General features: G+C 49.6%; 1 protein-coding gene and 1 long non-coding RNA gene across 7 annotated transcripts in view; both read left to right on the top strand.

Moving 5' to 3' along the window:
* Positions 1-18321, top strand: part of IFT43 (intraflagellar transport 43) — a 103015-nt gene that overhangs the window by 13633 nt on the left and 71061 nt on the right. The window lies entirely within an intron of this gene.
* On the top strand, positions 8609-9722 carry LOC138847224 (uncharacterized). The gene is made up of 2 exons (XR_011384931.2): positions 8609-8800; positions 9402-9722. It is a non-coding gene; the product is annotated as an uncharacterized LOC138847224 (long non-coding RNA).

The raw sequence follows: 18321 nt of genomic DNA on the forward strand, positions 1-18321 counted from the left end.
AGCGTTTCTCAGCACGTAGCCCCATCTCTAGGTGAGGCCGGACTGTGTCTTTACTGACATAAGTGGAGTTTACTCATTCATTCACTTACTAGTCACACATTTAATATATACTTCCCCAAAGCAAGCACGACAGCCTCGGACTATAGATACGGAAGGGAAGTGTCACACAGAAGGTGACTCTTGGGGTGGGTTGAAGTGAGTGAGTAGGAATTTGCCAAGGAGGAGGAAGGGCAAAGGGGCATCTGTGGCCGTGGGAACTGCCTGTCCCGAGACGTGCCACTGTGCAGAGGCCTGGTGTTTTCATGGTATGCTGGGCAACTTAATGTGTTTGGAATGTAGACCCTAGCATCACAGGTGGGAAACGTGGGGTTTGTTTTGTGTGTGGCAGGAATCCCACTAAGATTTTAGAGCGGGAATGACATTATTGGGTTTGTGTTCCAGGAAGCTAATCTGGCAGCTGTGTTGGAGCGCTGTCTAGAATGGGTGAACTGCCGGCCCAGAGATCAGTAGGAGGCGGCTGGAGCAGTTGTAAGGGAGGATGTGGCGTGAAGCAGGGCAGTGCTCCCAAACTTCAGGCTCTCCCAGGCTGTTTGTGCAGTTTTTGGTATCCACACACCATTCACATTATCAGCTTTGCTGTGTGTGTGTGTGTGTGTGTGTGTGTGTGTATCAACTCCTCTTTTATACTTAAGTGCATTTATTTTTGAAAAGAAACTGCATCAGGGCTGACGTTGTGGCACGGCAGGTTAAGCCACTGCTTGCAATGCCAGCATCCCAAATGAATGCTGGTTTGAGTACCAGATGCTCCACTTCTGATCCAGCTCCCTGGAAGCAGAAGATGGCCCAAGTGCTTGGGCCCTGCCACCCACACGGGAGTCCCAGATGGAGTTCCAGGCTCCTGGCTTCGGCCTGGCCCAGCCCCAGCCATGTGACCATTTGGGGAGTGAACTACTCGATGGAAGGTCTCTTTCTTTCCCTGTCTCTCTCTCCCCGCCCGCGTCTCTCTCTCCCCATCTCTCCCTCTCTGTCTCTGACTCAGTCCTTCAATAGATAAATAATTTTCTTTATGTTTAAAAAAGGAAGTTGTAGCTTGTGGTATTTATATTTTTCTTAGTGCACACATCTTGCTTCCACCCCTGGTAGGTGTTCCTCTCTTGGGAGACAAGAAATTGAAGCGTGGCAGGGAGAGGCAGAGGCAGTGTGAGCGCCTGGTGGCCTCTGAGGGCAGATTTGCAGGATATGGTGACAGAGTAACGTCGGAGATGGGAGAGCAGGAGAGTTATCCCAGAAGAGGAAAGAGAGATGCTGTAGCTGAACAGGCATTTCTTTTTCTTTTTTTAAAAATCTTTTAAAAGATGTATGTATTTGAAAGAGTTACAGAGAGAGGCAGAAATAGAGGTCTTCCATCCTCTGGTTCACTCTCTGCAACAGCCAGGGCTGGGCCAAGCACAAGCTAGGAGTCAGGAGATTCGCCCAGGTCTTCTGCATAGTGCAGGGGCCCAAGCACTTGGACGATCCTCCACTGCTTTTCTCAGGCCATTAGCAGGGAGCTGGATCAGAAGTGGAGCAGCCGGGACACAAACCGGCACCCACATGGGATGCCAACATTGCAGGTGGCGGCTTTACTTGCTAGGCCACAACTCTGGCCCCATAAGAGGCATTTCGGAAGAGATGTTCTGCAGTAATTTGGAAGAGTAACAATCTAGGGAAACTTGAGGGAGGTAAGTGGCAGCATTATCTTGGGACTCTGGGTTTTGAGGTTTTAAGGAATAGGCAAGCTCTTCTTGAAAGAGCTGCAACAGGCCGGCGCCACGGCTCACTAGGCTAATCCTCCACCTGTGGCGCCGGCACCCCGGGTTCTAGACCCATATGGGGCAATGGATTCTGTCCCGGTTGCTCCTCTTCCAGTCCAGCTCTCTGCTGTAGCCCGGGGAAGGCAGTGGAGGATGGCCCAAGTGCTTGGGCTCTGCACCTGCATGGGAGACCAGGAGGAAGCACCTGGCTCTTGGCTTTGGATAGGCGCAGCGCACCGGCCATAGCAGCCATTTGGGGGATGAACCAACGGAAGGAAGACCTTTCTCTGTCTCACTAACTCTGCCTATCCAAAAAAAAAAAAAAAAAAAAAAAAAGCAAGCAAGCAAGCTGCAAGAGAAATGAAGTCTGGGGGGGAAAGCCAGGACTTGGCGAGGTGAAGAGAAGGAGAGAGTGTGCTATGACTGGAGAACCTCTCCTCTGCCTAGGAACCGTAAGATGTGGTCAGAAGGCCTCACTGAAACCTTCAGCTAGGCTGGATTCTTCTCGTTAGGTAGCACATCAGTGATTACCGAGAAGGAACAAGATGGCAGTCCAACATTCTTTTAACGCTGCTTTACGGGAAAAGTACTGACTGATGTTGCGTGAGACATTTCTGGTCACCTGCATGTACCCCGTGGCATGGAATTACGTCAGTGTGGTTAAGCCACTAGTTTTTTTGTGTCATCCTTAATTCTACCCTTGACTTGATGAGTATAGCTTTTTTTTGTTAAAGATTTGATTTATTTATTTGAGAGGCAGAGTGACAGAGAAAGGGAGAGACAGACAGAAAGGTTCATTCTGCAAATGGCTACAATGGCTGGAGTTGGGCCTCTCTGAAGCCAGGAGCCAGGAGCTTCTTCCAGGTCTCCCATGTGGGGGCAGGGGCCCAAGCACTTGGGCCATCTTCTACTACATTCCCAGGCCACAGCAGAGAGCTGGATCGGAAGAAGAGCAGCTGGGATACAAACCGGCGCCCATATGGGATGCCCACGCCACGGGTGGAGGCTTAGCCTACTATACCAAAGCACTGGCCCCCGCTACAACATTTTATATAACTTTTGTAGTCAGTGCTCTGAGGATTAGAATAGGGACCCTTAACTCCTCCCTGGCTACTTGGAGTTAATGTGACATCGCTTCACGGAAATGAGATTTGCAGCAGGCTTGAGTCCCTGGGCTCCCCTCCCACCCTTTGCGCTGTTGATGTCATGTATTTTTAAATTACATATGGTAGAAACCCCAGAATCCCGTTTGCCATTTCGCTTTAAACCATTGTTACTTGGAGAAATGTTTGCCATTTCTGATCGTCCTGGTTTCTTCCCGTTGCTCCAGGTTTCCGCGGGGGATCAGGTAGGCCCGCAGATCCTCCCTTAGCGTTTGTGGTGGTGCCGGTGTGCAGAGAGCAGCTTCTCCCTTTGGTTCGTCTGGAGCTGTTTTCACTGCACCTTTGATTTCGAAGGGCGTTTTCCAGCAATACAGACCCCCCCCCCCCCCGCCCCCGACAGCCCGCCATCCCCTTTCCTCCCGTGAGTCTCCCGGGTGTGAGCCTGTCCTCCCGCGGGCTGGGGTTCTGCTTTCTCTTTGTTTTAGCTCGTTGACTGTGGGGTGCCTTCCCGTGATTTCCTTTGAAATTATTCTGCTTGGGATTTTCTGAGGTTCTCAGATCTGTGAATTGACCTTTCTTCCCAGATTTGAAAAATTGTAGGCCATTGTTTCTTCAGAAATCTCTTCTGCTCCAAATGCCACCTCCTTGTTTCTTGGACTCCAGCTGCTTGTTGTTGTTTCATAGATTCATGCTCTTTTTTCCACCCAAAACATTGTTATTTCCCTCCTCCATCTTTTATCTTTTTATTCTTCAAATTAGATGTTTTCTGTTGATCTGTCTTTAACTTCATTATTTCTTCTGCCTCCTTCAGACTGCCGTTAAGTCCATTAACTGAATTTTCCATCTCAGAGATACTTTTAAATTCCAGATTTCCATTTTCCTACCTTTTTTTAAGTATAGGTTTTATTTCTTGCCTAGGTTACCTATTTGTTTTCTCATTCATTAAGAACTATGTTTTCGGCCGGCGCCGCGGCTCACTAGGCTAATCCTCCGCCTTGCGGCGCCGGCACACCGGGTTCTAGTCCCGGTTGGGGCGCCGGACTCTGTCCCGGTTGCTCCTCTTCCAGGCCAGCTCTCTGTTGTGGCCAGGGAGTGCAGTGGAGGATGGCCCAGGTGCTTGGGCCCTGCACCCCATGGGAGACCAGGAAAAGCACCTGGCTCCTGGCTCCTGCCATCGGATCAGTGCGGTGCGCCGGCCGCAGCGCGCCGGCCGCGGCGGCCATTGGAGGGTGAACCAACGGCAAAGGAAGACCTTTCTCTCTGTCTCTCTCTCACTGTCCACTCTGCCTGTCCAAAAAAAAAAAAAAAAAAAAGAAAAAAAAAAAGAACTATGTTTTCTTTTAAGTCTGAGAACATATTTATAATAGCTTCTTTAAAGTCCTCGTCTGTTAATCCAAACCTTTGGGTCATCTTGAGGTCAGCTTTTTCTTTGACTATAGGTCATGCTTTCCTTTTGCTTACATGTTTAGTAATTTTTTGTTTGTACACAAGACATTGTGGATGATTCATTGTAGAAACTAAAGTTATGTTGCCTTCCCTGAAAAGTGTTGGTTTTTGTTTTAGCAAGGAGGTAGATTATTTGCAGGTCACTTGAATTCTCATAAGCTTGGTTTCAGGCTTTTTGTTAGGTCTGCTTTGGTTTTGCCCTTAGTCCCAGAGCAAATCTGATAGTCCTGGGACATGGTCTCTTCTGGAAGGCATGGCCCTTCTGGAATTTTATTGGAAAATTCAAAATGTAGCCAACCACCTGTAATTTGGTAGAGCTTAAATTCCACACTGTGTCTCCTCCGCAGTGAGCAGTAACTAAAATGTCATCTTCACTCAGGTATTTTCCATCCTTGCAGCTGTGGCTTTTCCTTGGGTTTCCTGGGAGTGTCCTCCATGCATGTCCAATGCAGGTGTTGGGTAGGAATTGGGGCGGGGAGTAGGTAATGCTAATTTGGAGCCTCCCTCCTCCCCAGGATTTATCCCTCTGTGTTTGTAGCAGTTCTGCCAGCCCTGGACTTTTGTCCTCCAGACAGTGAAGCTGCAGCATCCTGCCCGAGTTCTGGTTCCCAGTTCCTGCTCAGACTGCGAGTGTACTTGGGAAATCCATTTACATGTGCATTTTTACCCGGTGCGATTCTCTCCCTCAAGGATCACGTTCCCTCTGGTTTCTGCTGCCTTTTTCCATCTTCCAGGGCCTTCACATGGTTGCTTTATTTATTTTGTCCCAAGTTTATAGTTGTTGTTTTCTGTGAAAGTTAGTTGAATGCAAACTGGTCTCCCATTTCCTGCCAGTTGCTGTTGGAGTGGTTGAAGATGCAGTGATTTTTCCCAACTGTTTTTTTTTTTTTTTTTTTGACAGGCAGAGTGGACAGTGAGAGAGAGAGACAGAGAGAAAGGTCTTCCTTTGCCGTTGGTTCACCCTCCAATGGCCGCCGCGGCCGGCGCGCTGCGGCCGGTGCACCGCGCTGATCAGATGGCAGGAGCCAGGAGCCAGGTGCTTTTCCTGGTCTCCCATGGGGTGCAGGGCCCAAGCACCTGGGCCATCCTCCACTGCACTCCCTGGCCACAGCAGAGAGCTGGCCTGGAAGAGGGGCAACCAGGACAGAATCCGGCGCCCCGACCAGGACTAGAACCCGGTGTGCCGGCGCCGCAAGGCGGAGGATTAGCCTAGTGAGCCGCGGCGCCGGCCTCCAACTGGTATTATTAATGAGAAGAGAATGAGAGTGGTTGTTGTAGAGTGAGATTCTGTCAGTTTTATCTTGGGATCAATGACGGACACTCGGATGCATTAACTGTTAAGACAGTGTTTTGACGTGGGTAGTGCACTTGGAAGCCAGGATCAGAATCACGGGTAGGAAAGAGACACCAGGATGTAAGTGCCTGTCGTGCGGATGCTGTGCTAAAAAGTTCGTCTAAAATAAGGCCTCTGCAGGAGTGGACACTTGGTGCAGTGGTTTAAAGACTGGGTTGGGGTGCCTGCATTTCATGTTGGAGTACCTGGGTTCAAGTCCTGGCCCTATTCATGATTCTGGCTTCCTGCTAATGTGTATCCTGGGAAACAGCCCCTGATGGTTCGAGTAGTTGGGTCCCTGCCACCATGAATTGAGTTCCTAGCTCCCAGCTTTGGCCTGGCCCAGTCCTGGACGTTGTGTGAGCCAGCACTTGGGAGATCTCTCTGTCTCTTTCTGCCTCTCTCTACCTTTCTGATAGCTAAGAAGCTCTCTAGGGTTGCAGAGGTCAGCATTGTGCTACTTCAGGGGCAGGGATTCTTTCTGTGTAGTCTCAGGCTGAGTAGCAACATGTGTAGTTTAACTGATTGTACCCAGGCCATTGTCACCTGGGAGCAGTAGAAGAGCTGGTCTTCAGTCTTTTCGTGTTTGGGAAACGGTGGGAAGAGGGCCTGAGAAATTAACCTTGGGCTCGAACTGATAACCTGAAGAAGAGCCCATCCCGTGTTTTCTCACTGGCACGTGTACAGGGGGGTCTCTGCCTAGGTGAGGAAACCCGCAGCAGTGTAGGAAGCGTTTCAGACATTTGTCCACTTCAGAGGACCATCTCTAGCCCTGGTTTCTGCCCTTCCTAATTTGGCGAGATTGGAACGGCCTTGAACTTACGGACACGATGGTGAGAGGAGATGGTGGATTTTATTTATTTGATACCACACTTGATCTTAGCCAAAAGCCCAAGAAGTGATTAAAAGATTTATTTATTTGAAAGAGTTACAGGGAGAGACAGAGAGCAAGGTCTGCTATCTGCTGGTTCACTCCTGGATGGCTGCAGTGGCCAGGACTGATCCAGGCCAAAGCCAAAGGCCTGGACTCCTTCTGAGTCTCTCACAATGGGTGGCAAGGGCCTGAGCACTTGGGCCATCTTCTGCTATTTCCCAGGTGCATTAGCAGGGAGCTGGATCGGAAGTGGAGCAGCTGAGACTCGAATTAGTGCTCAGACGGGATGCTGGCACTGCAACAGCCTAACCTGCTGCACCACAATGCCTGCCCCAAATTGGTGGTTTTTACAAAAAGGTTCTTAACAAAATTAAAGTTGTTAACCATGTACTGCCAACCTCATTCCACCCCTCTAAAAAAAGAAAAAAAGATTTTAAAAATATTGACAGTATGTGAAATCCAGAAGTTTGAGAAGCAGTTGTAGAAGTTGTAGAGTATAAAAGCTTCTAGAAGTTTAAAAACTTTAAGATAACTGGGACTGCTTTTGACATGGTGTGGAGCGGGCACAGGGAAACGTGTGCTGGTGTGCCTGCCGTGACATTACTCTGTGCTAATAGTGTCTTCTCCCTGGGCTCCTACAGCCAAAGCAAGAACTGGTGGTGTGAGACCCGTGGTGTCCTGGTCACACCATAGTGTGACACGTGGTGGGGGCTGAAGCGGGACATTGCTCCCTAGGTCTCACATGGGGAGGACGAGTGCCAGACCATGGATTAATACTTCTTTTCCTTCATCACCCTGAGGAGTCTGGGAGAGGTCAGGTTTCCTAAAGCATCGAGGTTACCGTGTGCTGCTGCTCCTGCTCACCTCCTGCTCCCCACTGTCCCGCCCTGGATTTGGTGACTGTGCTTAGACAGAGTCACAGGTGCCAGGAGGGGTTGCTCCCTAGAGTGTTGGGAATTTATGCCCTCAACGTTGTATGTATTTCTGGCTACACACCTGCTGGATTAATTTTAACAAGTGGAGTTACGAGAATGGAAAAAAAAAGTATTGATTTTGATTTGTGGTGAAAGTTGAAAAGAATGTTTGTGTTGGCTGAATGACAAAGTACAGGGGAATGGGGCATGTCTTCGTAAGTGTCTGGAAGGTGCATAGACCCACGGAAAGGAAGAGGGAAGAGCTGATTTGAGATGATCCAAGGGAATGTATTGAAATCAAGAGATACCGGCTAAGGTGGGACAATCCAGGATGGATTCTAAGCATGACTTTCAGGACTGGAACCTGTTGTCTCTGCATCAGCATCTCTAACAAACCGCTGGTAGCCCTGCCCCACACAGGACTTACCGTGGACGTGTTATGCCTCTGTATTAAGATATGGGATATGGGAGTTTATGGTAGGCTGTGCATGACTGCCGAGGGAGGTGTGATGTCGCTGGAGCATCTGCCAGGCGCCGTGGCTATTGGGAGCATCATGTTTGTGTCAGTGAACAGTGCACTGTGGTTTCTTCCTCTTATTCAGGCAACTTTAAAGGATTCTTCCCTCTTCTGGGAAGCTAGAATAGATAAGAATTGGGTACCTAAAACAAGACTTGTGCAAGGCAGCCCTCAATCTAATGTTTGACTACCAAAAGCTTCCCATTGTCTCAACCTTAAGCATTAAGGATGTCTGCTTGCAGCTCTGCATTTTGCTACTGCTATTATTTCTGATAAATAACATGATATTTATTCTGATAAACAACCACTCTCACCACTATTTTTCCAGTGTCTGCTCTATGCCAGGGGTTGTCTGCAGGATTTATGATGTCAACCAGCAAGACACTCATGGTCACTCTCATTTATAGAGAGGGAAGAGGCGGCTTAGTGAAAACACGACTGGCCAAGGCTACACAGCTGGAAAACGGAACCATTCTAGAATTTGAACCTAGGACTCCTTCCCCTTTCTTCTCCCTCCTCCCTCCATCGCCCTTCCCTGGCCACCCATGAAACTGGAGCTTCTTCCCTTTAGTTCCTTCTGGCAAACTCACACAGCACCTCCTTCTTCAAAGCTGCTTGGCCGTTGGTATGAAGAGCGAATCTTGGAGCGTGCGATAGAGACACAGCTACTTTCAAGTACAAAGATTTATATCGCATTCAGCCCAACACAGCTTGGCTCAGTATTGGAGCTGTTACAGTTTATTTTTGGCACCACTTTTGCATCCTGACTTTGCCGTTAACCCTTCCCTTGGGCTAAGCCTCAGCTCGCCTCACTAATGGGGTAAGGGTGAGCCTAAGCTGCTCTCTGGTCTTCCTATCTTACAGAACATTCTTAGGTTTGCTAGGTACATCTTCTTGTGCCCAGAAAATAAATGAGGGAGACGCTGCTTTGGGTTTGGCCCTCCCAGGTCTGCTGTCAGACAGGATGGCATTTGTGCCGGCTCTCCTGCTCTTAAAGGGCTCTTTGTTTTTGCGCAGTTGGGTTCTTTCCTGAAGCTGCCGTATCCTTCTGAGCAGCTCCTGGCTGCCCGTGCGTAGCTGCTAGGAAGTCACGCACCCTCTGGGTTGGCCCGAAGCTGTGCTATCAGGTCTGGGTTTGAATCCTTGCTCCATTACCTACAAATAGGGTGATTCAGGTGAGGTCATCTCGGGCTGCAGGTTCTTCTGCAGTAAGCGAGGATGCGCTGCTAATCACCCACATGATCGCATCATGAGGTTTTGCAGAGTCATCCTCCGAAAGTTTTGGTGGGTGGTAAATTGTCAGTTGATGTCTGTGATTATTTTTATGGCTCTGAGTTAGGCAGCGTATTCTCATGGCCTAGATTGGCGTACTCACCACTGACCGAGTCTTCATGCTTCCATACCCTCATTTCTCTCCATAGCCCTTGTCTTCTGTTTTCGTCCCCATCTCCTTCATACCAGCTCGAATGGGTGATGAGTGTTCCACGCCTAGGTGTGTGCTGTTAAACTCAGAAGCCCTACAGTTCATGGACCCACAGAGTCCCAGACATGGAGAACTGGGAGCAATCACCTGTGACCTGAAGAGCAGCCCAGGACCCTGGAGCCCGGAGCTGGTCAGCAGTAGAGCCAGGCCCATCGGCTGGATCGCTTGGTGTCTGGTCTGGTGTCTTTCCTTGCACATTTTCTTCCTTACCCGCCTTTCATCTGTACAGATATTCATGATTAAAATACAGTCCACCATACATCGCACATGTAGGAAGACAGCAGGAAATCAGTAAGCTCCTGTTTCTGTTCGAAAGCATGGTCTCCCGTCGCTTCTGGCCAGGACAGGGCCCTCAGAACCCCTGATTTGTGTGCAGGGTTGTTCCCAGTTGTTTTAGGGGTTCCCAGCCGTGCCGTAGCGGATCTCCCTGTCCCTGTCCACCATCCTTCTCCCCTGAGCAGACGCATCCATAACCACCCTCACACTGGGACTCTGCTCCACACCAACCCTCCCTGCCTCTTTTCTCTTTTATTAACTTAAACTTCATGCATCTAGTTTCTTTCTTGTTTTGTTTCGGCTTTTCATTAAAATTTGGAATACCCAGCGAAGTAGAAAAAATGCGAGTAGTACAATGAACATCACCTGCATTGCCCCATATTTGCTTGAATTTATAAGAGATTTGAAAACATGTTTACATTTTATATAATTTTTAAAAGATTTATGTATTTTTTTGAAAGGCAGAGTTACAGAGAAAGAGAAAGAAGGAGAGACAGAGAGAGAGAGGTCTTCCATCCAGTGTTTCATTCCTCAGATGACCACACGGCTGGAGCTGGACCTATCCGAAGCCAGGAGCTTCCTCCAGGTCTCCCCTGTGGGTGCAGGGGCCCAAGGACTTGGGCCATCTTCTGCTGCTTTCCCAGGCCTTTAGCAGGGAACTGGATTGGAAGTGGAGCAGCTGGTCCTTGAACTGGCACCCATATGGGATGCTGGCTCCTCAGGCAGTGGCTTTACCCACTACACCACAGTGCCAGCCCCAATTTTATATAATTTTTGCTAAATTATTTGAAAACAAATTACAGGGGCCAGCGCTGTGGTATAGTAGGTAAAGCTGCCACCTGCAGTGCTGGCATTCCCATATGGGCCCCGGTTTGAGTCCCAGCTGCTCCATTTCCCATCTAGCTCTCTGCTATGGCCTGGGAAAGCAGTAGAAGATGGCCCAAGTGCTTGGGCCCCTATACCCGCATGGGAGACCCAGAAAAAGCTCCTGGTTCCTGGCTTCAGATGGGCCCAACTCAGGTCTTTGCCACCATTTGGGAGGTGAACCAGCTAATGGAAGGTCTCTCTTTCTCTCTCTGCTTTTGCCTCTCTGTAACTGCCTTTCAAATAAATAAATCTTAAATTACAGACATTATACCACTTATGTTAAATACTTTAGCATGTATCTCAGAAAAGGACGTTTCCTAGAAAATCATAACTCTACACCTAATAGCACTCACAGTTTCCTAGCATCATCTATTGTCTACTCTAATTTCATGCCCCTGAGTTGTCTCCATAATGTCTTTAGGGTAGCTATTTTTTTTTTTCAGACCAGGATCCAATCAGAAACCATGCCATTATGCTTATCTCTCAGTCTCTGAATTTAGAACAGTCCCCAGCCTCCTCCCACCACCCCCACATAGTGGCGCTGACTCTCACAGGGCTGGCCAGCTGTTGTGTGGCGTCTCCCACGCTGTGGATTTGTCTGATTCTTCCTTCCTAGCAACATTTGACTTACCGCTCTCACCTGATTTCCAGTGAGCAGGGACCTGGGGGAAGCCTTAGCTAGATGGCAGCGGCACACTTTTGGCAGGAATTTTTCCTGGGTGATGCCACGTGCCTCTGGTGGCAGCGTACCGTGTTGAATCACCGAGTTCGGGCGGCAGTTACCCCTGCTAGGACATGAAGGCATTGGGCAATTCTTGGCACCATGAGAATGCCCAGTTCTTGACTGGCATTTCAACCGATGGCTTTATTTTTCAGTAAGATTTACTTATTTAGCTTACCTAATGACAGAGTGACAGAGGATCCTTTATCTTCTGGTTCAGTCTCTAAATGCCTGCAACAGCTGGGGCTGGGCCAGGATGAAGCCAGGGGCCGAGCCTGAATTCCCTATGAGTCTCCCACATAGGTGCTGGGAACTCGGGATTCATCATCTGCTGCCCCAGGCCCATCAGCAGGATGCTGGAGGGGAAGTCTCAAGTAGACAGGACTCCAACTGGTGCTCTGATACGGTACACGGACACCCCAAGGAGTGGCTTAACCGTTGTGCCACAATGCCTGCCTAATGGTCTTGGCATCTGTTGATCCGGTTTTTCTTATACCGGAATAGAATTTGCCTTCTGATTTGGCCACTTCAGCTTGAGAGAACTGTGTTTACTCAGCTCACTTCAGTTCAAAGCTTGGATGATCCGTTAGCTTCCATGACCTTAAATGCACCGTGGGAAAACTTAGGCCTGTGATGAATTCATTATAGACCCGGGGTGAAACTGGGAGAGATGGGGCTGTGCATGGCGGGCAGATGGGAGAAGGTGCAGCTGCCGCCCTGTGTGGGATGCATTTGTTTTGCTGAGTGTTTGTCTTCCCTGCCGTCTAGCTCAGAAAGAACCGCCTTCTTGGGGCTCCTCTCGGATCACCGGGGACAGGCAGGGAAGTTTGCTTTTTGGGAGTAAAGGAAGTCTGGGCATGGGAGCTGGAAGCTCCCAGAAGCTGGGAGACGGCAGGGTGGGAAGTTTGCTGTAGATTGTGCCTTATCCCATGCCTTTGTGCCGGGTGTTCATGTGTGTGTGTCTCTGGGAGTGTGTGTGAGCGCGCACACATGTGCACTGGCTTTTTGCAACAGGTTGCAGCTTTGGATTCAGAACTCTGAGCCCGGTGCTTGTTCTGGGGGCTGGGGGTGAGGTTGCTGCAGGACCCTGGAGCGTGGGTGAGACGTTTCTAAACTCAAAAGGCTCCTTTTTTGGCACTCCAGCATCTTTTCTGTTTCGGCATCTTAAGAATCTGGGGGAACCATATAAAGATCAGAAACAAGCCTGGCCCCAAAGGCTCTCTGACATGGTAATTCCAGTTGGTTGAATCCTGGCCCATTTGGATGAGACCATATAAAGAGGCCATTTCCTGAGTTTCCCGCTCCCTGCCTGTCACAGGCTCCTTTCTGTAGAAAGCTGGTATTTCAGGACTGCGGCCGCCAGTCACGTGCCTCCCACTCCTTACTCACAGCCGCTCCTGCCCCCTGTTTATTTTTGGAGCAAGCACATTTTTGCTTCTCTCCAGGAGCTATGCAGGGTCCTGCCCCTCCGTCCGTCAGGCCATGCTCATTTCCCACACTCAGACGGGGCTGCAGCGCCGGGAGAGGACCGAGGGGTGCGCTGCCTCCGGGTACCCGCGCCCTCTCGCGTGTGTCAAGACTCTGTCTTTGGAAGACAAGTCTGGGTGATGTTACCTGGCAGTAGTCAGCCAGAACTGGAAGTGGTTTTTCCAGCGATGTCTTGGGGCTGTTGTGCCTCTGGATTTCAGAGCAGAGAAATGTAAAGAATAAGCCAGGACTTTTGAATTCCAGGACCAGGCCTTCTATGTGTTCTAGCGTTTAAGGTCCCTAGAGCGCTAACCCCTCTCCCCCATCCTGTTTTTCCCCCCTCCTCTCTAACTTAGGAATAGCAAATCGATTTCTCCCAAAGCAGATTGGCAGCGTCTCCCCAGCTGTTTGGCCAGGGAAGATTCTGGTGGGCTCCAGGTTAAAAAAAAAAAAAAAAAAAAAAAAGAGAGAGACCACTGTCTTAGCCTGCCCAAAGAGCATGTGTCCAGTTTCCAGGATGGAGCAAGACTGAGTTCTTTTTCCTTTAAATGAGTGCTCCGTTATATAGAACCCTCGGCCACCCAAGATTCAAGAAAAAAGTAAGTCATGTGTTTGTGTCTGCTCTGGGCCTGCCTTGCCCTGATGGGCGGGAAAGCAAGGACCCCGGTGGGAAGATCTGTGACTGCAGCGTTTCGTCTGCTCCCTGGGCCCCGCAGGGCGTTGCAGCTCCTGCAGGCCATCATCATCTGGCCCGTTACCTCCTGGAAGGGAGGGCACTGCAGTTCTGGCAGCTGGCCCTCGAAGGAGTGACCACAGCGGCTTGGTCTAGGTGTGTGTCCCGTGTTTCAGATTGCCCTGGGGAGAGAGCCGTGGGACTGTTGGAAACAGAGCTGGCCAGGTGTCTAGATGTCGTCAGAGCCTTAGAGCAGCCAGGCATTCAGGGGCTGGGCTGTCCATGCCAAAGGGCCTCCCACCCCCGACCCAGGCCGGTTAAATTATATTGCTCCCAGCCAGTCGTCCACTTCCGTTTCAGACAGATCGTTTGCACTTAATTTCAGGCTGCTGGGTTATTATCAGGTTGCATCAGCTTCCACTTAAGGCCTGCACTGCTAAGTGATGGATGCTGAGGGGCTCAGAGCCCCTCTGTTTTCCCAGGGACCCTTACCGATACAGGACCAGGTACTAACGTTGGCTCCAGGAGTGTTAGGTGCTGTCTCCCTCGGACCACGTTCTTCTGGAATGTTTTTCCTTTCCATTCCCAGGGCCGAGCAGGCCCATGTTCCTCCCTGGGCTCCTGGGACGGCTCCTCCTCAGCACTTCCTGAGTGGGCGCAGTTCTGTTTGGCCTTCAGTCACGTGTGAGGGCACTTCAGGAAGTCTGTGTCAGCAGGTTGCCTGCATCTCCTCTCAGAGTGCCTGTGCTCAGGTCCTGGCTTTGATCTTGATTCCAGCTTGCTACTCGTGTGCACCCTGGGAGGCAGCAGGTGAAGACTGAAGGCACTGGGTCCCCGCCACCCCGTGTGGGAAACCTAGGTTGAGTGCGGCTCCTGGCCTGAGCTTGCTCCAGCCCCAACTGTTGGCAGGCATTTGGGGAGTAAAGCAGCAGATGGGAGATCTCTTTTAAATAATAAGTGTTACTTCTGTAAATAAGTAAATAAGCCTTTTTTTAAAAAAAGATTTATTTATTTGAAAGTCAGAGTAACAAAGAGAGGAGAGGCGGAGAGAGAGAGGTCTTCCATCCGATGGTTCACTCCCCAGTTGGCCGCAACGGCTGGAGCTGCGCCAATCTGAAGCCAGGAACCAGGAACTTCTTACAGGTCTCCCACATGGGTGCAGGGGCCCAAGCACTTGGGCCATCTTCTGCTATCCCAGGCCATAGCAGAGAGCTGGATTGGAAGAGGAGCAACCGGGACTAGAACTGGCACCCATATGGGATGCCAGCGCTTTAGGCCAGGGTGTTAACCCGTTGCGCCGGCCCCTAAGCAATGCCTTTTAAGTAATTGGTGTAAAAAATTTTAAAGAACTTGTGGAAAATGGAATTTGAAAATATTCTGGTGCAGAAAGTTTTGAAATCCATGCACAAATTTTTGCATAATACACGTTTCCATTAGCTTCTTGAAGAACACTCATATATACAATTTCAGAAATATTTTCCCCCAAATGAACTTAGCTTTTAATTCCATTTTCTGTGAACTTTTTGAAATGCCCTTGTGTAGCATTCTTGTCAGGGCACTCTCTTGACGAAGCCCCAGGAGAAAGTGGCACAGTCACCACCACCCAGGGTGACAAAAAGCTGCAGAATTAGGCAGGCCCTGTGGCACAATGGTTAAGCCACTCCTTGGGGTGTCCGTGTACCGTATCAGAGCACCAGTTGGAGTCCTGTCTACTTGAGACTTCCCCTCCAGCATCCTGCTGATGGGCCTGGGGCAGCAGATGATGAATCCCGAATTGGATGGAACTGTCCCATGGCTGAGGGCTTCGCCATTGACCCTGGCTGTGGCCTGTGTCTGGAATGACCCCTGGACCTGTGCCTCCTGCCTTCAGTGGGGCCTCTTGGGTTTCAGATGAAGCTTGACTTCTGATCAGGTGGGTTTTGTACAAAGCTGACACACCTACACACCTGGATTCCGTCTCTCCTTGGCCTCGTTGAGCTGGATAAGATTTGGGACAGGGCTGACATCTACTACTTCTGGCTCAGTGCACATAGGACAATGCAGGGAACAGCCTTATAACTTGGTTAATGAAATTTGTCTTGTCCAGAAAGGGTATTTGTGGGTGACCCTAACAAGGCTGATGGTAGGGGGTATTTACAGAAACCGTTCAGGTCCCTGGATTCAGACCACTGAATCTGTCAGGTGTCAGACGTCTCCCCCTAAATGCCCCAGCCCTGCTGTGCAGAGAACTAAGTTCTGCCTGAACCTCCTCATCTCCCACCTGCCCCAGCACTCTCTCCTGAGGTTTGCCGACTCCCAGTAGGGAGCAAGGAGGATTTATTTCCTTTCAAAAAAATTTATTTTTGTATTTATTGAATTTGAAAAAGAAGACAGGAGATACCTTCTGTCCACTGGTTCCCTCCCCCAAATGCTTACAATCACTGGGGCAAGCCAGGAGCCTTTACCTCACTCCACGTCTCCCACATGGTAGCAGAGACCAATCATCTGCTGTCCCCCAGGGTGTGCATTATCACAAAGCTCAGCCAGATGTGGAGTGGGGACTCCAAGTCAGACGCTCCCATATGGGATGCAGGCACCCCAAGTGGTGTGTTAACTGCTGCACCAGACGCCTGCCCCTGCTCCTGAGAGGGTTTCTACGGTCCCTGCCCCGTTTTCATTTTCATCCAGGGACTTTGTGGCAGATCTCTCTTTCCCAGTGATCTCAGCCTCTGGGGAAAATGAGCTGTAGCTTATGCAGTCCATTGCTGGGGACTGGTGCCGTGGCTTAGCAGGTTCAACCTCCACCTGCTACACCAGCATCTCATATGGGTGCTGGTGATCTCTTGCTGTCTCTCATCCTCTCTCTAACTCTGCCTTTCAAATAAATAAAAAATAAGTTTTTTAAAAAAGAAAAAACATAAAGCAGTATGTGTCCACTCCTGAGAGCTTCAAATGTTAGATTAAAAAAAAAAAAAACTCTTCAATTTCAGAACTACTTTTTTAAAATGTGTTGGCGTTATTTTAAAGATTTACTTATTTGAAGAGAAGAGTCGGAGAACTCAAAAGGCTTCCATAGCCTTGGAAACTCATGACTGGAGCATAGGGAGATTACTGATGCCATAAATAGGAGTGTCAATTTGTAAAGTCAACAACAGGAGTCATTGTGCACTTACTCCTCATGTAGGATCTCTGTCCTTAATGTGCTGTACATTGAGATTTAATGCTATAACGAGTACTCAAACAGTATTTTTCACTTTGTGTTTCTATGTGGGTGCAAACTGTTGAAATCTTTACTTAATGTATACTAAACTGATCTTCTGTATATATAGAAAATTGAAAATGAATCGTGATATGAATGGAAGGGGAGAGAGAGCGGGAAAGGGGAGGGTTGCGGGTGGGAGGGAAGTCATCGGGGGGTGGGGGGAAGCCAATGTAGTCTATAAGCTGTACTTTGGAAATCTATATTCATTAAATAAAAGTTAAAAAAAAATTTAAAAAAAATTTACTTATTTGAAAAGCGGAGTCACACACACGAGAGATTTTCCATTTGTTGGTTCACTCCCCAATTGCCAATAACAGCCACATCAGGGCCAAGCCGAAGCCAGGAGCCAGGAACTTCATCCAGGTCTCCCATGTGGGTGGCAGAAACCCAAGTACTTTGGCCATCATCTGCTACCTCCCAAGTACATTAGCAAGAAGCTGGATTGGAAATACAGGTAGCCAGGACTTGAACCAGGTAGTCTGATGCGGGACGTGGGTGTCCCGTGTGGTGGCCTAACCTGCTGTGTCACAACGCGTGCCCCAGAACTCCTCATTAAACTGCACTAGATTTGGAGGAATGACTCCTACATGTTTTGAAGCTCCTGGTGCCGTGTTGTAATGGGAGGAGCGGGAGAGGACATGCGGGAGAGGAAAAGCTGCTCTGTGTTCCCTCTAGGCAGAAGGGATTTCGCACACGGCTGATAGCCATGGCCCTCTGGGGGTTTGCGGTCTAGGAGGATAGTGACTGTTCTGGTGTTTGGATGCTTAGGCAACTCCGTTAACTAAGTACACAGTGTCTACCGGAAGTCAAAGTGACAGGCTTGGAAGAGTATGCTTCCCCCGCAGTGTGACTGTACATTTTATTCTACATGATCTCTCCTGTCATATGCTGATGTTAGATATAATGGTGATGACGGTGGCCAGTGTAGTGGCATAGCAGGCGAGGCTGGGTAAGGCTGCTGCCTGCAATGCTGACACCCACGTGGGTGCCGATTTGTGTTCGGGATGCTCCACTTCCAGTCCATCTCCCTGCTAATGATCTGGGAAAACAGCAGAAGGTGGCTCCCCTGCCACCCTTGCGGGAGATCTGGATGTAGCACCTGGCCCCTGGCTTTAGCCTGGCACAGCCCCAGCCATTGCGGCCATCTGGCGAGTGAAACAGTAGATGGGTGATCTCTCTCTCTCTCTCTCTCTCTCTCTCTCTCTCTCTGTAACTCTTTCAAAAATAAATAAAGGCCTTGAGCCACTCAGGAAGGCCTCCAAACACGTCCCAGCACTGCTGCGTTGGAGACTTAAGGTTCCAGCGCAGGAAGTCTGAGGAGCTACCCTGAAACCACAGCACTGCCTATGCTCGACTTGGGCTTCTTTGTGGCTTATTCTCACAGGAACTGGTCCTTGCAGTTGCAATTGTTGTCAGAACAAATTAGCCTCTAGTTTAGTTCCAGATCCTGGGACAAGGAGTCCAGTTGATTCTGATCCGGTCAGACCAAGACTTTCCCTGGTTTAGCCAGCCATGTCTTAAAGAAACAGAGGGTCATGGAAGGTGAGGCTTCCCCTTCTAGCCTAGGGATGGGCGGGCATGGGTGGCAGGTGCACCACCTGCAGTGGTGGGGC

Source organism: Oryctolagus cuniculus, chromosome 20, assembly GCF_051225735.1.
Source record: "Oryctolagus cuniculus isolate XC-2025 breed Fujian yellow rabbit chromosome 20, ASM5122573v1, whole genome shotgun sequence".
Classification (NCBI taxonomy): domain Eukaryota; kingdom Metazoa; phylum Chordata; class Mammalia; order Lagomorpha; family Leporidae; genus Oryctolagus; species Oryctolagus cuniculus.